At 40.1% G+C, this 26,055-nt stretch overlaps 1 protein-coding gene across 3 annotated transcripts in view; it reads right to left on the minus strand.

Annotated features, from left to right (window-relative positions):
* Window positions 1–26,055, minus strand: part of FAM222B (family with sequence similarity 222 member B) — a 69,850-nt gene that overhangs the window by 29,844 nt on the left and 13,951 nt on the right. Inside the window, exon 1 of one of the 3 annotated variants that reach the window (XM_056819520.1) lies at window positions 16,383–16,492. The exons of 1 other annotated variant lie outside the window; for it this stretch is intronic. The gene's annotated coding sequence lies outside the window, so the exon portion shown is untranslated. Of the gene's footprint in view, window positions 1–16,293; window positions 16,493–26,055 lie in introns of those variants that run through there. One more of the 3 variants, XM_056819517.1, reaches the window with a different exon arrangement.

Raw genomic sequence — 26,055 nt, forward strand, 5'->3', positions numbered from 1 at the left:
TACTTGACTCATTAATCTGCTGTACAGTCTCTGTTCCCTGCAAGGTCCTGAGAAATCCCACAGCCATTTGGTATTGTTATTCACCATAAAAAGGATGAGACTAACTGAAACCACATCAAGTCTGTGAGTCTACAAAATATAAACTGCTGTTAGAAAAAGTGACAACCCAGAGCAACTCTAGCACTGAGGCAGAGAAAAGATTTCACTTCAGAAATGCTTAAAAGTAGCATTCCTTTCACCAGAAACCTACCTCATAAGGACTGATTCCTGATTCCTACCACAACAAGTCACAAGACATAAGGAGCTTTAACTCTTCCACACTTGGAATGTATATCCCAAACCAGCTCCAGCCTTTCTTTCCAGATAGATTTGATTTTATTTTAGAGGCAAACAGGGTTAAGTGACTTGACCAGAACCACACAGCTAGTAAGTGTAAACGGTCACTTAGCTGCCCCTTTCCAAACAGATTTTACACCTTTCTCTCCTCATACAATTTATGATTCAGGCAAATGGATCTCCTTGCTGTCCCCCAAACAAGGCATTCCAGCTCCCACGTGTTATACCTTTACAACATAAGTTGCCAATTGGTCCCCTTCATGCTTGGAATGCTCCCCCTCCCACCCCCTCAAACCCCCTAAATACCTTCATGGCTCTGCTCAGGCCCTCCCTCCTCTAAGAAGACTTTCCTGATACCTTCAACTATCAAGTCAACAAGCATTTAGTAAGTACCTACTACATGTCAAGCCCTGTGCTTCTCCCACAGAAATGTCTTCCATAAGGCATTATTATGTGTACATGCTGTTTCACTGGCACAATGCCTTGTTACAAAAGCAGACTTGCTGGTCTGAATTCTACTGGTGTTATCCTGGTTTTCCCCCAATGCCCCTTCTACTAATTTCTGTTCTTATTCTTCCTTCTATCAGTGAAGAAACACTAACAAGAATCTCAGCCAGTTCCTCCATGAAAAGAATCTTATTTATATCAGACATTTTAAGTAGAAAGTTTGGCCTGGGAAATACAAGATTTGAAGACAAGAGGATGTCTGAAACAATAATTTGCTGGCTATTCATTCTCTCATTTTATCTGAATTCAGGTAAATACTCCACTATCTGAGAAGCCCTCACTGAAGTTCCTGCCCACATGGAATAGCATTTCTATAGCTTTCTACCCCACCAACTCTCCATTTTTCAAAAGCTCACCTAATATTGAGTGATAATACATGTTGCGGTAACCCAGTTGAATTGTTTGTCAGTTCCAGGAGGGAGAAGGGAAGAGGGGAAGGAAAGAACATGAATCATATAACCTTGGGGAAAGACTTTAAAAAGTTCATCTAGGGGAAAAAAATGTCTCCCTTGTCAGGAATTGTTCATTTCTCTCCCCACTCCTGCTCTCTTCTCACTCAGGTATCTCTACTGAAAAGCATTCACAAAAACTCCTCTCTAGGAATGAGGGAGGTGATCATTTGGATTTTCCCTGTGAGAAGGAAATCAAGAGAACAGGCCAGACCTGAAGGTGACACTACCTACTCATCCCAAATGCACATACTGCTCACCCCAAACTTTGGAGGCTATTTTAGCAAAGGTGACCAAAGTCTGTCTTTCTAAACACATCATACCCAGAATGTCATCAAAATTTTTTTTTGTTGTCACCAGAAAATTTCTTTACAATGCATATGGACACAGTTTTATAAGTTTCTAAGTTTTATTAGTTTTTACCTCAATAGTCATGGCTCCTTTCTCCCACTCACTTTATCTTATTAACACTTAAAATTAAAATGAGTATAACTACAGAAAGAAGATTATACATGAAACTGCAATTTCTCCTATATGGAGCTTGCTTTGCTGTATAAATCTATGTAACTTCCCATTTGTCTAGGCTTCTTTCTGAACATGTTTTTAAAAGATGCTTTAACCACTATTTCTACTCCCTGTTTTTGCCATCCTATCCCTATTCTTCTCTTCTTCACACTCCTTCCAAATTGAGAAAAAGAAACCTATATCCCTGATAACTAATGTGAAGAGGGGCAGCTGGGTGGCTCAGTGGATTGAGAGCCAGGCTTAAAGACAGGGGGGTCCTGGGTTCAAATTTGACTGCAGATACTTCCTAGCTGTGTGACCCTGGGCAAGTCACTTAACCCCTACTGCCTAGCCCTTACCAGTCATCTGCCTTGGATCCAATACACAATATTCTAAGAAAGAAGGTAAGGGCTTAAAAAACAAACAAATGTGAAGAGTCAAGCAATACTAATTCCCACATTGGCTGCATCCACAAATGTATGTCTGATTCAACATCTTTGAGCCTCTCACCCATAAATTCAAGAGTAAGTGGTAAAAAAAAAAGGCAATAAATTCACCATCCTAAGAACTTACTTACAGAACTTCACTGTAGCTACTCCTATAAAGATAATTGAGGCTTTTGTTTTGTTGCAGTTTTTTTTAACTAAGAGATTGAGAAAGAAGTAAGCAATGCACAGAGAACACTAAACCACAGTAGGCAGCACCCACTGGGGGGGGGGGGGGGGGGGCGCGGGCGGCATTCAGATTCTTATCCTCTGCCTCAATCTCAATTGCAGATTTTTGCACTTTAAGGAGCCAAGTTTGTGCTTCCAACCCTTCTAGGTGGCTACCATTCATAATTTTAGCCAGATGACAAAATGAATCAGTCTGAAAAGGTAAAACAGAACCATCTCAGAGAGGACTTTAGCAGGTTGCTTCTCTTCTACTTTGGATCCTCAATTTAAGAGTTATTGACTCCAATCATATCATTTTGGAACTTTCTCTCAATATACAATGCTATAGTTCTTATAGTGTTAACAAGAAATATATACTCAGATATCCTACTATCAATCAAATCAAGGGTTCTCTTTTCAATTTTCATGAAAGTTTAAAATATAATTTGAAGCCCAAACCACACTTTGTCAATTACTATAATCTTACAAGTCATAGATGTGTTCTGAAAGCCATTAGCCCCATCTCAAACTGTTGTCTCATGATGTGCTCAAAGATGTGATCTCGGAGCACAAAAGGCCATTTAGAATGCTGCTCCCAAAGGATTCCTTTAAAATACAATTCTACACAGCTCTTCAGGAAAAGGACAGTGCATCTTAATTGTGTAATGGATTTTTTCATTGCTCCTGACCTCTTGTCTAAATGAAGCCTGGAAAAAAATAACTGCAGTGGAGGGAGAGGGTGAAATGCGTCAGTCTGGTTATTAAAATCCATCAAGTTCATACTTCAGCCTTGCGATAACTACTGCCAAAAAAACTGACTTGCAAGTAATTATCACTGCTATCTGCAATAAAAGTTAATTGGACATAATTGAACTAACGCCCTAATCAAAGGAAAGCTGCGACTGGCAGTGAGCCGGCTCTCCCAGCTCCTGTACTAGGCAAATGAAACTGCTAACGATAATTTGTGGACAAACATGAAATTGCTCTCGTGGTCTCCCCTACTGCAAATCACTCAACGATTCCAGCTAATGCCCAGCATGTTGGGCCAAAAGAAAGTCATTAAAGGAGCGCTCCCTTAGCTAAAGAGGAGTTTTAACAATAACTAAGCCCATTAAGAGCTCAGGGTTACTGAGAACCGTGAAGTTTTGCTGGGTACCTTCACTGGGCACCCTTGGCCCAACCCCTAAGCTTTGAATTATAGTAGATTTATAATGCCTTCTCTTCCTCAAGCCTCCCTTCTCCATGATACAAGAGCCATTTTTAGAAGAAGTCACATCATTTTGGTCTAGAAAGCTCTTTATTGATAAATCATATTTTTCTATGAGAATCATGAGTGATCACTATTTGGGTAAGGCTACATGAGTCTCCCAAGACCTTTTCTGTTTCAATGGTAACTCCTTCTCTGTAGCCTTATCAAAGAAAAAATTCCTGCAGGTTAATACCTTTACAGTTAATTACATACAAGAACTTTCCCCCCAGAACTTAATATTAGACTTCTGCTTTCCAGTTGTGGTCACTGCATGAGTAGAAGTTCTTAACCTCTGTGGATGGAAACCTTCTCAGAATGCTTTTCAATACATAAAGTAAAATACAAAGGAAACCAATTCTATTGAAATACAGCTATCAAAAGAATCTCCCATACAAGTTCAATGACCCTCTCAAATCCAGAACCCTCTGGGGTTGTGGCAAAATTAAGACACTATAGCATTGCTGGTGGAGTTGTGAATGGATCCAAATATTCTGAAAGGCAATTTAGAACTATGTTCAAAGGGCTATAAAACAATACATGCCTTTGATCCAGTAATACCACTATTAGGTCGATATCCCAAAGAGATAAAAAAGGGGCAGGAGGACCTACCAGTACAAAAATATTTATAACTGTTACTTTTATGATGGCAAAGAAATGAAAACTGAAGGGAACAACCTCAAGGAAGTGATGCAGAGCAAAAGGAGCAGAACCAGGAAATCATTATACACAGAAACTGATACACTGCGGTACAATCGAAGTAATGGACTTCTCCATTAGGGTCAATGCAATATCTCTGAACAATCTGCAGGGATCTAAAAAACACTATCCACAAGCAGAGGATAAACTGTGGGAGTAAAAACACCGATGAAAAGCAACTGCTTGACTACAGGGGTGGAGGGGATATGACTGAGGAGAGACTCTAAATGAACATTCTAATGCAAATACCAACAACATGGAAATGGGTTCGAACCAAGAACACATGTGAAACCCGGAGGAATCATGTGTCGGCTATGGGGGGGGGGGGGGGGGAATTATCTTTGTTTCCAATGAATAATGTTTGGAAATGACCAAATAAAATAATGTTTAAAAAAAAACTGAAGGGATATCCATCAACTGGGGAATGGCTGAACAAATTGTGGTATATGATAGTGATGAAATACTATTGTGCTATAAGGAATGATGGGATGATTTCAGAAAGAGCTGGAAAGACCTCCATGAACTGATGCAGAGTGAAATAAGCAGAACCAGGAGAACATTATGCACAGTAACAATACTGTAGAATAATCAACTGTGACGGATTTAGCTACTCTCAGCAATACAACGATCCAGGACAATTCTGAAGGACTTAAAACAAATACTATCCACCTCCAGAAAAAGAACTGTTGAGAGTCAGAATGCAGATGAAAGCGTGCAATTTTTCACTTATTTATTTGGGTTTTTCTTTTGTGGTTTTGGTTTTATATAATTATTCATTTGCAAAAACGAACAGTATGGAAACGTATGTTTTTGCATGATTAAAAAAAAAAAATCCAGACCCCTCTGGAGCTCAAGGACTTCAGGTTAAACATCCCTGTGACAATGGAAGGTCTAAGAAGACCACAAATATTTCATAAATCTCAGAGTTGGTGCTCCTGTTTTATTAAAGGGTGAAAAGGACTATTGCTCTCTCCACCTTTGATTCAATGGTGAATGTGCATCAATTAGAAAGAAATTGAAACCTATTTTGTGTTTTATTGAAGTGGTATAAGTTGAAACATAGCTTCATCTAAAAAAGTCAATTTTGTTCATTTCCCTCTCTTCCAGGCCAGTCTGCTCTGTTCTGATAAAAATGGTGGCTAGAATCCATTCTTCCTTCTGAACCCTTATATAGCCTTTTTCCTCCTATGTGACCCAATGTTGAAGAGACTAAGAACACCCCCCCCCCCATTCTTTGCATGATAATCCTTGCATGTACAGGGTATTTTATTAAACTGGCCTTCACAGTTCTTTTTTTAGGCTAATTAATCTCAGTTTCTTTGGCTTTTCTTCAGAAAATTTGTTTTTCTAGCCTTTTCTAGTAGGTATCCAGAGTATTTAGGGCTGGATCAGATTTTCCTCCAACAAGATAGTCACATTCATCATACAATCTCCTTTGCCCAGGAAATCTAAACCCCAGACATCCTGTCAAAGAGGCCTTCCTTCTGGAAGAAATAAAGACTACCAAGTTGTTCAATAGTTTCAGCTCAACACCGTGGAGTTTGATAAAAGCTTCCGTGAAGCTATAATTAATGTCCCCCACCCTTAGAAGGTAAGCTCAACTCTTTGGGCACAAGTATCTTTAATGAAAAGCAATTTATCAACTTGTTTGGAAGAGCTGAACTATGCCTCTTTAATGCAGAAAGATATACCTCTTAAAGCAACATTGCAGTAAAGTACTGCAGGCCTCTGCACACACAAAACCAGAACCTAGGCTGCTGTCAAATGAACCTCATGCTCAGTTAGAGCCAGCTTTTCTCAGGTGTAAATGAGCTTGGTGGGTTACGTAGAGGCACTCTTAAACTTGTGCCAAGGTAGATACATATGGGTTTTTCCCCTGGCTCCAACTGGAATGCCTTTTGGGGGCATTAGTTACAGAGCCCCCAACCTGATATATACATCCCTCTAAGGGAGCAGCAAGCTCTCATCTCTACATACATAAAAGAGCAGCCTACCCAAAACAACCTTCAAATGAAGACACTGGTAGACCTTGGTTTGGATACTTGTTCAGAGGTTTAAAAAAAAAAAATCTATCCTCAATACTCCTATTCTGACCTAATTTTGATGCAGACTAGAAATAGGCAAAGGCAGTCTTCTCTCCAAGGGAAAAGTTCCTTTTGACAACTCTGAAAATGTCCTAACATAGCACCATGCTTCAATGCACCAGACCTCATAGGATTTAGGCCACAACGAATAAAAACTTATGAAAAGCATCTTATGGCAAGCTATGACAACTCCTGGGCAGGTGCAGGTTTTGATTATCTGCTAACTGGTACCCTCCAGTCAATGTATGTTGTAGGCAAGAAGTTCTGAGAGAATTTCTTTTAAAAACCGTAAGTAGAGTCAGCAACAAAATTACTGCCTGGACACCATTAACGATCATATTTCCATTTCACTGACATTCAAGATGTTCTCTTCCCTTCACTCTGAAGTGATGTGAGAGTATATCTTTTCAGTATGGCCCTTGATGTTGGGGACAGCATAGATCTATTTCTAAGCTCCTTTTTTTCAGCTCTAAACCTATGATCCTGTGACCATGCTGGTTGGTTTCCATAGGAATAGTTTTCATTAAATAATAGTACAGTGGCAAGAGCCACGGCAGTCTGACAGGGATAGAATATAGGATAACAAATCCCTTGCTCTGACACTATCTTTTATTCCTATAGCATGAGACCAAATGATCTCCTGACTGCCCTAGCACATTGCTGAGTCATCTTGAGTTTGCAGTTCACTAAAAATCCTTGGTCTTTCTTCTTCTTGGTAATATGCTGCTAGGACTTGATTTTAAACCTCTAGTTGTCTGGTATCACACAATCTCCAAATTGGAAAGGACCTCAGAGTTTTTAGTCTAACCCTAGCAGAAAGCTTATTTCTATCTCTTCTACAACATTACCAGTAAGTGACCTAATCTGTCAGAAACTGACAAGGACAAGGAAATCATGCAGGCTCTCTTCCATGGCCCTGCCAATGCAGTCCATTCCATTTTTGAACCACTCTCATTTTTCCTTATGTCTTTCTATTAAGCTCCCATTCATTGGCCCTGGTCCCAGCTTTGAAGACCCAGCAGAACAACTCTAATCCTTCCATGACAATTCTTCAGATCCTGAAGATGGTAATCATGCCAAGCTTGACTCTCGTCTCAATCTCCAGATCTGTAGTCCCATTAGCTAACCCTCTTAAGGCCTAGCTTAATGTCCTTACACTAGAAAGGTTGCCTTTCTCTGGGTAATTTCTCATTATCCCTGTGGTAATGTGGTGTCCAGAACTAGGTACCATGCTAGTACCTCGCCACTGCTCTCAGTACTACACTTTTATTAGTGCTGTCTAAGATGATATGAGTTTTTCTGGCTACCATAATCACACTAATGTAATATACTGAGTGTGAAAGTCACTAAAATTCCAAATTTTCCCACAAAAACTGTTTCCTAGACTTTCTACTGCCCCCCCTGTACTTGTGCAATTGATATTTCTAAAATCCAAATGTAATACTTTCCACTTTATTCATATCTTTCAGGTTTATTTTGGTTCATTCCTGCAACATGTCAAATCAGTGTAAACTCTGATATCATCTAAAGCATCAGGGCTAACCCTCTTACCTTCATATCAACTGAATCTGACACTATTGTTATCATCATCCAAGTCACTGATAAAAAAAAAAATGAAGAGAATTAGCCTAAAGATAGAACCCTCTAATACTCCATCAAAGACCTTCCTCTAGCTCTACATCAATCCATTAGTTGTCACTCTTTGGGTTTAATTGGTCAGCTAGTTCCAAACCCACTTAACCATAACAGACTGGATCAAATTGGCTGTTCTCTGAGTACCCTAGGATGTGGTGTGTCTGGGTTGGCTGAGTGCACTCTTACCATACTTTCACCTATTTGGGAATTGAATATTCTGATAACCATTCTATTCTTCAGTCCAAATAATCTCCTCCTTGATGGAAAGAAAATAATCAAAAATAGGATCACAGAGTTTGAAAGGGTAACGTAGTCCACCATACCCACACCATTTTAGAGCTAAGGACACGAAGGCCCAAAGAGGTTAAAGGACATGCCTAACATCACACAACAACAGAGTAGCAGTCTTAATTATAACCCAGTTTTACCCCAGATTCTCTCCACCACTGGTGTCAAACTTAAAGAGAAACCATTCCTGCAACTCAAAAAAAAAAAACACAAATTAAATTATCTTATATTGTATTATATTTTTAAACATATTTTGTTAACTATTTCTCAATCAATTACATTTTAATCTGCTTCAGAAACTACAGTAAGCAGAGCTCTAAGAACTGTTGTTTACTCCTCTCTCCCTAGATTTCAAACAAGAGTAATCCCTTCCTTAATTCTCCCATTGCCCCTAATATAGCTTAAAAAAAAAAAAGGAAGACCAAAACACAATGCATTCTCTTGCCTTTAGAATTTCCAGAAGATTCAGTTCATAGCCAAATTTGCCTCCCCCACCCCATCCCAAGGCCCCACTGGCATTCCTTTGTATTTCTCATTAGTTGTCCAACCTCATGGGCATTTCTTTAACATGTCCTCTTTAAATCTCAATTTGGTCACAAGAGAGCTCCCCCATGCAGCCCCAACCCAGCAGCCTCTTAAGAAGCCTCTTACTTTTCTTCTTGTTGGAATCAATTACTAACGCAGCCCCAGAATTTCCTTTTGCTAGCCTCCTTACTGCTTGAGAGGAAATTGCCCTCTCAAGTCTGTGGGAATCCTACCTACCTACTCTTTACTGTCTTTGAAAGCTACTCTCCAAGCTAAAGCTATACATTAAACTATTCCCAACTTGTGCCCTCCTAAGTCTAACACTAACTCTAAGATGTTGGGCAACAGACTGCCTCTGTCCAAGGTTTTCATCATTTCAAGCTCCCTAACTGTTCCTTATTAGTCAGAATCAAAACCAAAACAGCAGCTCTTTCTGTCTTCTGAAAGATGAAATTATCAACAAGCCAAGTAAAGAACTCCTCAGTTGCCTTTTGAGCAGAGTGAGAGAACTCCAGTTAGATGTCCAGAGACTTCAAGTTTCCTAGTAAGATCTCCTTCCCATTCCCTAAAAAGGGATGCTATAAAGATAAGCAATGGAGGGGCATTCGGCATTGGTAACTTCAGCATTTAGAAGAGGAGGTGAGATAAGAGACACTTAAAATTTCTCTTTTGTAACTTCAGTTCCTATAAGGAGTCCTTCCTCTTCAAATGTCATAAAATCTGCTCTTCACAAAGATTAGCAGCTGATTTTCAAAGTTATTTTGATGAAAGCAAAAAATTAGCAGCTGGGAGACTCTAAAGACAAGCTTCTTTATAAATGCTGCCGCATTCAATTGAGCTGACAAGAGAAATGCAGCCTGCCCTTCCACTAAATATTCCTTAAGAAGTAGAACCTGGCGGAAGGCCACGGTGACAAGTAACAAACCAGATGTACGATGAAGAGAACACTGTCCTGTGAAGATCCCACTTTCAGTCCTAGGCCTCTCAGTACCCCAGCTTCAAGACTCTGGGCAACTGACTTCACCTGTTGGGATCTCAGTTTATCTGTAAAATGACCAATCCATCTCTACTAGCAGCAATGCAATAATTCAGGAAAATTCTGAGGAATGTATGAGAAGGGATGCTATCCACACCCAGAGAAAGAACCTTGGAAGCAGAAAAACAACCTGCTAAATCACATGGGTTGATGGGGATATGATTGGGAATGTAGATTCTAAATGATCACCCTAATGCAAATATTAATAATACAGAAATAGGTCTTGATCAATGACACATGTAAAACGCAGTGAAATTAAGTGTTGGCTGGAGGGGAGGGGACAGAAAGAACATGAATCATGCAACCATGGAAAAATAGTCTAAATCAATTAATTAAATAAAAATTTTCAATTCTAAAAATAAAATAAAATGACCAGTCTAGAAGCTACTCAAAGTTGTCCATTACTTCATAAATCTAGGAAATCATTATGGGATTTTTAAGGACTATTACAATCAGTCTTTACTTAAGTATATTTCAGGTTCACCTAAAAGTTGTGATATGCAACTCGGTATTTTTTAAAAAATGCACTTCCTCAGTATAACAGAACTATGAAGATTTAACTCCTCTCTTGCAACTTGGCTAGTATTGCAGATGTGAGAAATATGCATGTTTTTTTACCAGTGAGACAGAAAATCTCCCCCCCCCCAGGTGATTTCTAAGAGAAACCAGGGAATTATGAGAAAGATTAAGCATTGTAAAGCTACGAAAACACTATAACATTCTTTTAAAAAACTGATCTTCCCCAATCTACTTCTTCCTAGAACTCTGCATGAAATCCCTAAAATCACCTAACCAGAAGGGAGAAAGCCAGCTAAAAGCCAGCTAAAGTCTAGCATTCAGAGGGCATATTAGCAATATAAAGCAATCCGATAGAGATAATGTCTTTTCTTTCAATGTAAGTCTATCAATACTCTTTCATTTAGTGAAGGGCCAAATTAGTCTCAGTAGCCCAAGATCAAAAGGAGGAAACAAGGCCTAAATTAGTAGGCTAGACAGATTAGAATTTTTTCTCTTTTTTAAAAAAAACCCTTAACTTCCATCTTGGAATCAATTCTATGTGTTTGTTTGAAAGCAGAAGAGTGGTAAAGGCTAGGCAAAAATGGGGGGTTAGGTGATTTGCCCAGGGTCACCAGCTAGGAAATACCGGAGGTCAATTTGAACCCTGGGCCACCAAACTCTAGGCCTGGCTCTATCCATTGAGCCATATAGTTGCTGCCAAGATTATTTCTTAACAAGCTCTACTTAAAAGTGGAATCTGGGGTCAGCTGGGTGGCTCAGTGGATCGAGAGACAGGCCTAGAGACAGGAGGTGCTGGGTTCAAATCTAGCCTCAGGCACTTTCTAGCTGACCCTGGCCAAGTCACTTAACCCCCATTGCCTAGCCCTTACCACTCTTCAGCCTTGGAACCAATACACAGTATTGTATGGGTTAAAAAAATTTTATATAAAGTGTAATCTGATTTTAAATTGTTCTAGCTATTCACAAACAGTAACTAATAATACTGAAAAAGAATTGAGTTCCAGGACATTTAACTGAGCTGAACTTTCTCACACTTGGTGAATGATTGGGGGCAGTTTACACGGGCCATATTTTATCCTCATTTCTCAATACTTCTCATCTGGCCTTATGTTGCTGGCTAGAGCCATGAAAGAAAAGGCCAAGAAACAGAATCCAAGTCATTTCATTTTTGGTTGTTAAATCTGGCAAAAAGTCTAATGGACAATAAAATTAAAGCTATTTCCTAAACCAAGACCAAGATTTTTTCTAGATTTCATTCATCCATACTGTTCCATGGCAGTAATAAAGGAGGCTTGATTATGTTCTTTGCATAAGTGAAGAATGAAGCACTGCCTCAGATGAATCCATACATATTACTAAATTCTTCATAAACACACCCCAGGCCCTTTTCCCTTCCAGGTTTAGAAGAACAGCTAACTTCAGCCTGAATTTGATTTTCTCAAACCCAATTAGATTCTGAGATCCATCACCACAAAACATAATAAAAGTTCCAACTTCATTTTCCCATTCAGTTGAAAAGCCCCTCACCTTTATCCCCCCCCCCCATCCATCCTAACGCTTCTGATACCTCAGTCTATTGTCAGTATAGTATTCTGAGTGGGGAGTCTCACCAAAGTCAGAAGCAAATGCTGCCTCAATCATAGAGTAAGGAGTTTTCAAATAAAAAGTCACTCAATAAGCATTTATTAATCATTTACTACATGCTGAGTATCTTGCTTACCAAGTGCTTATCTCCCTCCCCGCCCCCAACCCCCCCCCCCAAAGAATTAAAGTATTTATCACCGAGAGAGAAAAGGAAGAGCAATCAACTTCTTTGGGCTTTAAGTTTAGTTCTCAACTACAAAATGGGAACACAAACCCTGCAACCTCACAGGCCTGCTACAAAGACAGGAACCATCATATCTGAATTCTCTGAATAAAAGGTACCATAGAAATCCCACCTCAAACTCTCTGGTCTATGGAAATTACTGTCTTAACTTCAATAGAGGAGATTAACAATTAAATTGCCCTCTCCAATCTCACCCTTAATTTCCAGGTAGGATATTTCCAAAAAACCCAGGAATTCCTTTAACCCATGCTGCCCAAGGCCTCTTCTACCACAATATGTTTACAAATAATGAAGGCTTTTCTAAGATCTGGTGAGACAAAAGGATTGACTAGTGCTCAAAGAATGCTAGCATTAAAGGAAATGAAGTTAGAGACAGAAGGAACCTCAGACTCCAAGAAAATCAGTGAACAAGAAGTGTTTTTGAAAACAGATGAATTAAAACAGTTTAACTGAAAAGCTACTTTTGACTCCACACACCACAAGCCATACAAGGGAGTAAAAGGCAGGTGTAATTAAGCCTGGGGCCTTCTAGTCCTTTCCCAAGAGGATAATTTTCACTTTCTCCCAAGTCTCAATTCGGAAGCTTCTACAGTTATCTAAAAGTTGCCAGTCTTTCCTCCCCCCAAGATAAAGGACAATGAAGTCTCTTGTCTATTTCCAGTGCGTATTTTGTTTTCTGTCTTTTAAAGCTCTGGACTTTTCTAATTACCGAAAATACCAGGAAAAAAAAAAGAGACAACCATCATGGTGTCTTGGGAACATCGGAGCCCTTGATCTGGATGGCTCAGTTATCAATGGAGCACTAGCTATGCTTTCCTAGGAAGGTGAACTAAGGTCCCTGTGCTGCATCCAACCTATTACATAGGGACAGCCAATGAAGAACACCGCCCCCGCCACCCCCCTCCCCAAGCAATTTTAAGTTGCTTTAGCAGTCTTGTCAGAAGGCAGAGTTCCGGCCTTCAGAAAGAGCCGACCTGTAAGTGACATCTTGAGGATTAAACTGATTGAGATGCAATTTGCCTAGCAACCATTCATTAGGCAGAGTTGAGAAAGCCGCCAGCAATCTATTCCGGCTTCCAATCTGAGTCGTAAACAGATAACAGTCTCCACTCCGTCCCCTACCCTCCAGCTCCAGATTCACAGTAAACAGCTCCCTCAAAAGGTTCAACCTCCAATAGTCCAGCCCAGTGGGAGGGGGCCCTTGTCCTTAAACAAATACAAAATGTAGTCTCCAACAACAGCTTGACAAAGCAGAACAGTAAAAAATTACCATCAGGCAAATCACCATATGAATGCATTCATTGTCTCTAAACAGTCTCTCACCTTGGAGAACAGCTTTCCCAGGTCTCTTTTGTCTCTAAATTTTTTTTTCACCTTGAACAGAGCTTTGCTTAGTTCTAAACCTTAAAACACCCAAGCTGATTAACACAGCAATCAAGCAACACTAAGGGTTCCATCTTTTCTTTCGCCTTCTTCTCAAGGGAGTAATTTTGTATTTCTGGTGTGATTTGGGGCCTGGATTTGCTTTTTTTTTTTTTAGGGAGAAGCACAAAACTCCCTTTTCTTTACACACCTTAAGCTCTGCTGATCAAAAACACAAGGATGGATGTAAACAGATTGCTGAAGAAAATTAAACCAGCTACTTCAACCTCAGCAGGACAATGTCTCTTAGCCAAAGAGATTATGAGAAGTCATGATTTCATGTAATTGTTTCTCTGCAAGACATAGACATTTGAGGGTTTCCCATTATGCATCCACTTTAAATCATATTTGGAGATTAGTGTAGACATACCTATGATTATCTCTAAACATAGCTTTGTTTCCTCCCGTTTGGGGAAAGCTCTTTGGGGAAATCACTGTTACATGAAAAATATTGATTCCACTGAGCAAAGAAAATAAAAATATGAAAAAACTAACAGTATATTTTATAGAGGTGTCCTCACAAGCAAAAAACAAAACAAAACAAACAGGCTAGAAATGAGGGCAAAGGAGCGTGGCTTTATCAAGGCAAGTCACCTCACCTACTTAACTGTATCTTAGACAATATCAAAGAATTCTTCCTTTGACCCAACAGCAAGCTTCACTACTCCAGAGCTTAAGGCAAAGTGATTTTCCTTATTCGTTTTCAATAATGCATTTCACAATGTTCTTTTCTGCCTCCACTATCACCACCTCCTGAATTTGAGTAAGAGTCAATTTGACCTAAAGACCAGAGAAAACATCACTACAACGTTTTTAAAATTAATACGTATTTATTAGTCATGTGTTTAGAGATGCAAAAGGATGAAAGAACCCTGAGACTTGACCTCTTCCAGATCCCAAGAGCACACAAATAACCCCAGAGAAACCTAAACACCTTCACTTATTCAGGACCATATCTTAGGGGCTCCCTTTGTGTGGGGGAGGACTTCAGTTTAGTTCTGGAGTATAATAATGAATCTCCTCTTCCAAACTAATTAATCCTGCCCTTGGTAAGATTTCCTTAAGGCACAACTCCCACAGATGCTAGGAGGATACAGGAACCAGATGTTGAATCAATGCAGAACCAAAGCTAAAAGGTTCTTAAGACACTTAACTGTGTTCTACTATCTTTCTAGATGAAAAATACTGTACACATCCTGGCTACCCATTTCCAGTCGATTGCTGTCCAAACACCACGGTCTCCATAACAAAGTGCAGTAGATCAGAAGTTCTATGAATCATCTCTAAGACAAAAAACCTGGTGGAGCCACTAATTCTGCGTGTAAGAGACATACTGTCCTATAGGTTCTGCCTTCTTAACAGGCTTCTATTTAGAACCACGTCAGCAAGCCGTGCTTGGCTTAGTAAAATGAACTCTGAATCACTTTATTTAATATTTACCGAAGTACTTTTAAAAATCTGCAACTTTTCAGGCATTTTGCTCTAAACATTAGTCATATTTACTCTGGGCTAATCAACATAAGAAACTTGTTCCAGGCATTTAGTAGAAAATGCCCAGTTACAGCAAGTCTGCAATCAACACAGTCACCTAATTAGTATATACATGCATATACATATACACTATACACACATACATCATCTGTTTCAAAGAATTTTAGTGCTCATCTTCAATTAGAAATCAATTCGTTGAAGGATTTTGTTTTCAATTTCACATCTGCAAGAGGTATCAATTTCTCCAGAAGAATAACATCCCCTCATTCTAATAAGGCCACCCCAAATTGCAGAATCTCACCAGAGATCTTGTTAAATCTAGATTAAATCATAGGAACACCTGTCGCCAAAATTCAACTAACCCGGAAAACAAATGAAAGAAAAACGAGTTCAGCAAAAAGCCGGGAGGACTTGAGGTTTTTTTCTCTTTCCAACAATGATTTGGGTTCATAGATCAAGCTACTTCCTGTGAGAACCCATGAAAAGGCATAAATATACCCATAAATAAACTGATGGGGTATAGGTTCTTGCAAAGGTAAAAGCAAATGTGCCCTCTCTAAAGAGGCTGTCCCCAAAACAGCTGGAGTAATACAAAGGCTGTATTGGTAAACTTAAGGAGTAGCAGCTATGGCAAGAATTAATAGCTAACAGTTCCCCCTTATTCCCTGTTTAATAAAAATAGGGGCTCCTCCCTCCTCCTCCAGGCTCCCCCACTTCCTTCCAGATTGTTGCAAAGTCTGAGCCATTCCTTAGATGTCCCAGATACAGAAAATGGAGAGAAAGTCTTCCAAGCAAACGCATGTAGTCCGGTACAGAAAATCCACTCCCAGCTGCAAACCGCCCCCCCCCCCTTTTGCGGATTGCTGCATCAGACGCCACATCTCGAAGAGCTCTCTTCACCCAATGCATTTTTGCTAGGCGACAGACAGCGACATAGTAAAAAAAAAAAGAAAAAAAACCGGAGCTCCCAGGGGGAAGGGAAGTGAAGCCCTAAAGCCACCAGACTGGGCTGCGTCCCCTCCCTGAGGATCTCCGCCGGTTAGAGCCGGGCCGGCCACGTTAGGAACACACCTTACGCCGGCCCGTGCAGCCGGGGAGATGCGATCTCTTCCTCGGAGCCCCGCTGCGCCCCGCTCCGGGCTCCGCCCCAGCCGGCTCACCGTACCGCGGCCCTCCTCGCCCCCCGCCCCGGGAGGATGGGGGGGAGGGGGCCCGCGTAGCCACAGCGAGGAAGGCGGCCGCTCGCTCTCTTGCCCGGGCTGCTCGGCTCACTCGGCGCCGCGCCGCGCTCCGCTTCTCGGTGCTGCGCCGCCGCCGCCGCCACTACCACCGCCCCCTCCCAGCCGGCGGCCCCGCCAGGCTCCTCTCCGCCGCCGGAAGCCGGCCCCGCCCCCTGCCGGCCCCCTCCCGGCCTCCTCCCGGCGGGACAAGCTTCAGTTCAGCCAATGGAAAACCCAGGAGCCCGCGGAGAGACGAGCGCCGCAGCCAACGGGGGAGGCCCGGCCAGGGAGGGGGGAGGCCGGCCAGCCCGGATCCGGCCCCGCCGAGGCTCCTCTTTGTTAGCGCGGCCCGGCTTCTCTGGCTTCCCCCAGCTCTCGGTGAGCCCTCCCCCAGCCAGGGCTGGTCGTGGGGTAGACGAAAAGGATGGCCACCCCCGGCAGGGGCAGGAATCTTGGCCAAGAAGATCAGCACACCATTCCACCATCCGGGAGATGCTCCGAGATGCCCCGGGCGTGGGCAGCAATGCCCACCCCCTGGGCACAGGTCTTCGGGCTTTCTGACCCGATCGCCAGCTCACAGGGACCCTACCGGCCGGAAATTCGGGTTTTCCATGACGCAGGGGGTCTGACCTGGTTTTAGTGGGGTGGGCTGGGGGAGGGGGAGAATGTGCCTGCAAGTTGGGGGAGGGAATCCAACCAAGCAGCCACCACAAGACTCAGGGACAGGATGACCGGCCCGGCCTTTGGGCGGTTTCAGCATAATTAGAGCCGACCCGAAGAACTAGTTCGAATGATCCACCTGATATTAGACATCAGCTCTCCGGGACTGGCAGACAGCATAACTGGCACGTTGGCTCAACACTTCAATCATCCATGCCAATATTTCAAGGCATGCTCCTTGGATTAAATTTGTTGAAAAAGAAAAACTGAAGGTCACGGGGCCCTATCTTCTTAGATCTATACTGACAAACAAGCTCGAGGGAGACAAATAAAATGGGACTCTGGGAGAGAGGGGCTATTCCCTAGACTGTCAGTTTTATCCACAAAGCCCTTCAGGGCGTTGGGGAAATTTTTTAAATGTCTCCAGCAAGCACAATTACTTAGCTTCCTTAGCCTATTAGAATTTAAAATTGAATAACCGCTTTGAATTTAAATGGTCCCTTTAAAGGATCTCCAAGAACCGGATATATCAGATCTCATATTTTCAATCTCCCCTTAAGGTGGAAGATAGGCAGGGTGGCTTTATTCCCATTTTGAAGCTACCTGCACGGATCATTTTCCCACTGTTCCTAAAAGACAATAGGTTAGTTTATATATGGATTTCATTGGCACTTCATAGATAAATCAAACACCATATTAATTTTTTTTTAAACCCTCACCTTCCATCTTGGAATCAATACTGTGTGTTGGCTCCAAGGCAGAAGAGAGGTAAGGGCTAGGCAATGGGAGTCAAGTGACTTGCCCAGGGTCACCCAGCTGAGAACTGTCTGAGACCACATTTGAACCTAGGACTTCCCATCTCTAGCCTGCCTCTCCATCCACTGAGATACTCAGGGTGCCTCCCTAAATACCATATTTAAAAAGGAAAAATATAAAACTTCTATCAATTTTGGCTTTGCCAACAAAGTTGCTCAAAAAAGTAGGGAGTCGTTTTCATCTCCAGCCCTCCCTTCATTGGCTACCAGTTTCTCTCCTTAAGAATCATTCAAAATATACAAAAACAATTCTTCCATCCTTCAGATTTAAGCACATTTCTAGAATTTTCTAATCTCAAATAAGTAAATTATCCTTTAAGAGACTCCAGTAAAAAAGAGAGCTGAAGCAAGTTCAGAGAGAATACAGAAGAACAGGGTAGGGTTGGAGCTACCAAGTCAAATGGAAATTACACAAAAACCATCAAGATTGTACTGAATTCTGGGCTTAGTGTTCATAGAAATGTTCGTGTTGACATTTACAACTTTACAACAACAAAAAGGGGGGAAATGAGCTACTATACAGAACAGCCGGCTTCAAAACCAACACTAATGTAGAGGGTGGGTGAAAACTTAGGCTGAGCCTTCAAAGTAACATGTTTTATAACTTCCCTCTGGCCTTGGGGTCCTATGGCAGTCTTTTTTTTTTTTAAACCCTTACCTTCTGTCCTAGAATTACTAAGTATCCGTTCCAAAGCAGAAAAACAGTAAGGATTAGGCAATGGGGGTTATGTGATTTGCCCAGAGTCACAGAGCTAGGAAGTGTCTGGGTCCAAATTTGAATCCTGAATCTCCCCTGGAAGCCATCTTTTAACAAAAAACAAAAAAAAACAAAAAAAAACTTGGAAGTAGAGTCATTTACTTAAAGGAAAAGTGCCTGGTGACAACTGGGTGGCTAAAAGGATTGAGAGCCATCAGAAGAGGCAGGCAGTCCTGTGTTCAAATCTGCATTACAACCAAAACAGTATTCTTTGGAGGGTAAGAATTAAAAAAAAAAAGTAACAATGAATCCAGTACTTCCAGGATCACTGTTGAGCCTAGTAACTTCTTTTGAAGCAAATTGAGGTTCATGTTTTTGATAGTATAACTTTCCTACTATATACAAAAGTTGGTTTTTTTTTTAATCCTCCGGTTAGATGCACAATAATCAATTCCAAAATAACAATTAAGCATTTTAATTAAAATTTATTACATGCCTAGCCACTGGTGCTAGGTCCTTCGGAGTAAAAATAAAAAAAATTTAATAGCAGCTAGAAGAACCTAGAAACATCTATTGGAAAAGATGGTGCTTGAGCTAATATTAACAAGGAACAAAAGGAGGGACAAATAAAAGTCTCCACAAAAGTGATGCCTCTGGTAGCCCATTACAGCCCAGAGGGATACTCTAGGATCTTAAAGACTATGCCACTGAAGTATACTATCTGGTACAGTCTAGCATCCTCAAAGGCTGATACTAATCTGGCTACAGAATGACTGACTACTGTCCAAGGACTAGTCAAGTATGAAGTGGCCCACAATTAGAAAGATAACTTATCAAATAATTGTTTTTGACTATGCTGACCCATAAAAGAGACAAAACCATAAAATGGCATGGTCTATTCTGGCACCCCTTCTTCCATCTGCTTCTGCAATGATGGTGCCAGATTGGTGGACAGACATAGGGCAAAGGATGCTACCAGCATTCTCTAGATCCATCACCACACATGCAATAGCTGGTGTTCAATATGTGATTTTATCCAAAGATCATTAAGATGACAGTGCTAGAAGGAAATGCACTACATATTCACATCCCTACTCTTAACAGACAAAGAAAACAAAACTAAATGAAAGAAAAGCTCTAAAAGGTTAATAAAGCAGAAGGAATAACTCTCATCTTAACAATAACATAAAATATCAGTCAGTTCATGAGATATTTGCTCCCTTTTCCTCATAAGCACAAACAAATTAAACCAGGATGTAATGCAGGTTATATACCATCATCTACTACAGAGGATGCAGGTGTGGGAAAATACTAACTGATAAAGAGATAAAATCAATATACATCTTCGATGTTAAGCTAGATATTTGGGGAGTATAATAAAATGTTGTTAAGAACCAAGAAAGGACATAGATGACTCAGAAGCCTCTCACTTATACATCATGAAGAGACCCAGACATTTTGATCTATGAACACAAAAAATGAAATTGACTATCTTGTCAAGAAAAAACTGTCATTTCAGAGTTATCTATGTGTAGGCAGATCGTTGTCTAGAAATAAGGGTCAAAATCAATACCAAATTAGGAAAAAAAAAGATAAAATGATACTTTCTGAAATAAAGCATTACCCAACTTGTTTAATCAAGCTATCAGCCCTGAATATGGGAAATGGATAAAAGTTAAAGAAAAAAAAGACTGACCTTTCTTTTTTTTTTAGCTAAAAACTGCACTTCATCAGGAAGACCTGAATTTTTGGTGAATCCAGATTTTTACTATATGTGATATTGAGAAAGTCATTAACATTTCTTAACCTTAGTTTCAACTATTAGATGGGGATAAGAACCATATCTATCTCGTGGGATTTGGATGAGGATCAAATGGGATGCAAAAGAAGGCTATCTAAAACATTATTGTTATTATTATTTTAACATTTTTTTGAAAAATTTATTAAAATAGTCAATTTAGAATATTTTTCCTTGGTTGCAAGAATCATGTTCTTTCCCTTCCCTCCCCCCACTCCCTCCCATAGCCCATGCACAATTCCACTGGGTTTTACATGTAAGACTGACCTTAGGAATCTGAACACTGGTCAAAACAAGGAGGCAGAAAAAGAGCCTCAAAATCATCTAACACAGCAAACATTTGAACTTCTGGATCCACACAAGTTTTGAATACAAGCTTATTTAAAAATAAGAGATAAGCACCATCACTTTACAAAATGACAAAGTGCAACTGAAGGAAAACTAAGCCAGGAAAGAAGCTTGTTTTGTAAGGGAATTAGAATGGCAAATGGTTAATTGTGGGAATTGAGTGACACTGACTCCCCATCTTGTGATTCAATTCTGGAGCTAGCTTAGTTCCCATTCTATTCAATTATGGACATAGTTCAAATTCTGTCCTGTGAGAAAAACTGTCCAACTGGGGGAATTAGGAGAAAACCTTATTGCATTGCCTGAACCTAGCCCTGTGTGGCTGGGAAACAGGACCACCCACACCTGCTAGTTAGAGGCCCTTAACTAAGGTTTTGGTAACCAAAAAACAGTGAGATCCTAAATTTGTCATGAGGAATTTTCTTAAAATTGGATATCTCAAGCAACCCATATGTCTCATCTGAAAAGTGGTTCCATCCTGATCAATCTGTTTTTTTTCCATTTTCCTCTTATTGTCTACAGATACTAGGAGAGGAGTAGGAGGGACATTTTTCCTGAATTCAGAGAATTGTACCTGCTCACTTTCCCCCTCCCAACTTGGAAAGTCCCTAATCTTTCATCCAATTAGAAACTAGATTACCTAATGCTGTACTGTTTCCTCTTAATTAGTCTTATTTGATTAATTGCTTTTATTGCATAAAAATCTGTCCTGTATTCGAGATCCAGTCCTAAATTGAAGAAGTTTAGTTCTAATTTATTGGGCAATTGGCATGCACTGCTTAATAAATCAATATGCTCAGTCAAACTTTGTTTCCTCAGTCATTTCATCTTTTCCTGACTACAGTTTTGAGAACAAGAGCTACGACATCATTTGTAAATTAAAATGGAGATCAACAGAGCTAGAACTAAGGTTGAGGAGTGGGAGGCTGAAAGCTCAAATGAGTTAACCAAAACTGTTGAATACATATTTCATAAATGAATCCTTATATTAAGAGAAATCACACAAAAAAATAATTTTCTAATAAGAAATCTCATTCCTAAGAGAGAACATTTCCTCATTAGGGAGAAAATGTTATGCTATGGTTGCTTTGTCTTTAATGGTCCTCCACTACTGGACCTTTACACTGGGTGTTTAAGGGAAGAATCTAGAAAAGTCTCTGATTAGATTCAAGGGGGGTACTAACCATGATGTATTTAGAAAAAGCACTGGACTCTGGTTCCAACTTTTTACTAGCCTCTGGAGATGTGACTTAATTTCTTTTAGTCTCCTTTTACTCATCTTTTAAAAAGGGGGGGGAGGGAGAAAAATATTTTCAGGACCTGTTTTCCAATGTTTTTGTTAGAATTGAAGATAAATATATTGTTCTGCAAGGTGTAAATCTCAAAGCACTTTATAAATATAAGCTAATATTACTACTCCAAGTTTAGTCCTACTATCCAAGCCTCCAACAAATCACAGGTAGATGACCACACTAACTGGTCTAGTTGGTTTTCCAATCTCCAATTCTCCCTTCCTCCAATACAGGTAACTACACATCATTCACTGCCAGGATCATCTTTCCCAGACCCAGCTTTCATCTCTCCACTCTCCTCAAAATCCTGCAGTGCCTTCCTCCTGTCTAATCAATCTACTACTGGCTTTTTAAATGTTCCAGAATATGGCCCTTAACCTAGCAAGTTTGTTGCTAGAGGAAGCTGGGGGTGAAGTAGATAAAGAGTGCTGAACCTAAAGTCAAGAAAGTCAGAGTTCAAATCCCAGACTCAAATACTTATTAGCTATGTGACCTTGGCCAAGTCACTTCACCTCTGTCTGCCTTGATTTCCTCAATTATGAAATGGTGGATAATAATAGCACTTCTAGGATTGTTGTGAGGATCAAATGAAATTTTATTTGTGAAGTGCTTAGTTATTAGTATAGCACTCATCACAAAGTAGAAATTTAAATGCTTATTCCCTTTCCTACCCCTTCCCATTGAACCTTCTGCTCTAGTTGGGACACTTCTCATTATACAAGAATATATGCATATGTATATGTGTGTATAGACACACACATATCACATCATCTGTGTGTGTATATAGATATAGATATAGACAAACAGACAGATAGATATCACATCATTCACGTCCATTCCCTGACCTTTGGCTCATGGAGTTACTTCCTTCTGAAATAATACATCATTCTTCCCTCCTCCCAAATACAAATACTACCCAGTCTTCCCAGGTCCCCTCAAATATCACTTGCCCCAGGAAGCTTAAAAAAAAAAAAAAATATATATATATATACACACACACACACACACACATATATACACACACATGTGCATATATATATATATATATATATATATATATAATGCCCATAGGGACTTCTCTCTTCTCCAAAGTGATATTTAATCGAAGAGTCAAATATCACATTTATTCAATATTGAACTGTTTTCATGTTTTATGAGCTTTTAGCCTTTCTCCCCAACTGAAGATTTAAGCTCAGTATTCCATGTCTTTGTAGCTGTCCCTCCACAATGTACATGCACAGTGCTTGATGCACAGTATAGAGTATATATTAGGCATTTAATACTTTGGCAGAAAAGTTGATCCAAACAGTTAAGAGAACATTTTGTAGTTGACTCCCTAGTTCTCATACCTACAACCAATACTGAAAACATTCGTAGATTTTCCAATCTGTCTCCACTGTTGTTAAAATTACTAAATTCTAATTCTGTGTGGGCCAATGACTCTGGAAAATGGATGCTGTAGAGATCACTCTGCCGGTAATGCAGAAATATGAAAAAAATCTCTAATTTGGGAATGGTTTCCCCAAGAGCTACTGCAGGAAATAAGCAGCTCCCTGAATGAAGAGGACTACAGGAATGAAATCATTTGAATTTAACCCCTCCCTTTCCTTTGCAGATAAGAAAACTGGGTGTCCAGGAGAGAAAGTTCACTGAGGGAAGCAACAGAGATGGTCTTCTGACTCAAGTCTGTTTCCTTTAATGTGATTTATCATCCTTCTGAATTGGTATCTCATTTACAAGTCTGGTATTGACAAGGATAGGCGATAAGCTAGTTTAGTTTATATAACATCAACTTGGCTTAGCCTGTGCTTGAATACTATTTCATCAACATACTTTTTTTTCCCCAAGCTCTCTGACTCCAACATCACAAGTAAAAAAGGAGAAACAGTCTTTGAACATTTTTCTTCTACTCTACTTGCCACACATTATTCAATGAAGAGAATATTAGATAGCATCACAAAAATCTAATGTAAGAAACCCAGCACATAGAAAGACTTGATTTTTCCCTATTAGACCTTTCAGGGGCCAACTTACCAATAAACATCTGACACTTAAAACTTTGGGACCAAATCCTGTTCTCATTGACCAGTTCTGGGTTGTACCATAGGACTGATTAACAACTACTGTGTACTTTAAAAAAAAAAAAATATATATATATATATATAAATCATTAAAAGAAGCAAGTTAGAATACACTAACGGGGCAGCTGGGTGGCTCAGTGGATTGAGAGCCAAGTCTAAAGACCGGAGATGCTAGGTTCAAAATCTGGTCTCAGACATCCTTCCTAGCTATGTGACCCTGGGCAAGTCACCTGTCAGTGACTACTCCTTACCACTCTTCTGCCTTGGAACCAATACACAGTATTGATTCTAAGATGGAAGGTAAAGGTTTAAAAAAGAAAAAGTATAAATGACTGACATGGCAATGAAAATAACCTCTTAATTGGAATTAGAGCAAATGAGGCTGAAGCATCAGGCAAAGAAAGGCAAGAGCCACTTAATCAAGTGGAAAACTTCTGAGAAATTCCCTCTGTTCTGACTTTGAAAAAAAAATGGATAAACCCATCTGAAAGTTCCCTGACAAGAGGCCTTTGCTGATCCTTTTGGATAACTTCTATAAAATAATATCCTAGTTAGCAAATGATTCCCACACATAAATGAAATCATTAGGGGAAAAATGCCACAGATAAATTGGAGGTGAATACTAAAGATAGCACAAGAAAAAGAGAGACTGCTGTCATGTCCATTTCCTATTTTCTACAACTATAACCATCTCTCTCATGGTTTAGGCTATGAATACTTGGAAGGAAAAGACAGGGCTTTAGGAGAAAAAACTGTTTCTCACATTGAAGGGGGTAGCACATGGTGGAAAAAGTGAAAGCCAAAATCCTGGAAAAGTTTCACACACACAAAATGAGATGGCAAACTTGTGAATCAAGAGTGATTCGGCATCTTTAAGTACACAGCCAATTCCCTTCTGGTGCCAAAGCCAATGGATTCTCCTGTAGATAAAATGGCAATGTTCCTGAAAAAGCCCTGGTCGTTGTTTTCCCACAATCCTATAATCTGTCAGAACATAGAAAAGAAAAAGAAGGCTACACTAGCCAGAAAAAGCCGATCATAACCAACACAGAGCAAACCCTGAATTCTCAGATGGTGCTTTACTACAGACTCTCAGAAGGAGCCCTTTTTAAATGCCTTTCTAGAAGACTTGGGGGTTTGGGGGAGAAGCACTTTGTCACTAGTTTATTTGAGAACTGAGGGTCAAACGCTAACTTGAATCAGTTTAATGTCAGATCATGTTTTCTCACTTCTTATTCAGAATTATAGAATCATGGTATATTACACAGATCATCAACTCTCTCATATTAAATAAGAAGAAACTGAGGCATGGAGAAGACATTAAATAACACCAGAACTAGGAACCTAACTCCCTTAATTTTCAGGTCCAATGCATTAAATTGCCTGGTAGTGACAGACTGACAGATGATTGTCTCTTCATTAGTTTAGTTTTATTTATCTTTTAAATCTTTACCTTCTGTCTTATAACTGATATCCTGTTCCAAGGCAGTAGGCAACTGGAGTTAAGTGACTTATCCAGGGTCACACAGTTAGGAAGTATCTGAGGCCAAATTTGAACCCAGGTATTCCCAACTCCAGTCCTGGTGCTCTATCAATTGAATGGCTCCTCTTCATTAGATTTTACTATGGTTTTGACTCTCTGGGCCTGCCAAATGCCAACTTCTAGAGGTCACAGTCTTCTTTGAATAAAAAACCAAAAGTATGAATGCTTGAATTCTGCAACCTAAGTTCCTTGAAGGCAGGGTCTGTTCCATTTTCATCTCTGTTCAGTGCCTGGTGTACAGTAGGTGCTTAATAAATGCTTGATTTATTGTTAAATATCTACTCTGCAACAGCCCACAATGAAGCGATACAAATGAATACTTGCATCCAAAGCAACTAAGAGCAACAGAGAACAAGATGTTGAAAATGAACATGTGAGT

Source organism: Monodelphis domestica, chromosome 2 (genome assembly GCF_027887165.1).
Source record: "Monodelphis domestica isolate mMonDom1 chromosome 2, mMonDom1.pri, whole genome shotgun sequence".
NCBI classification, from domain to species: Eukaryota; Metazoa; Chordata; class Mammalia; order Didelphimorphia; family Didelphidae; genus Monodelphis; species Monodelphis domestica.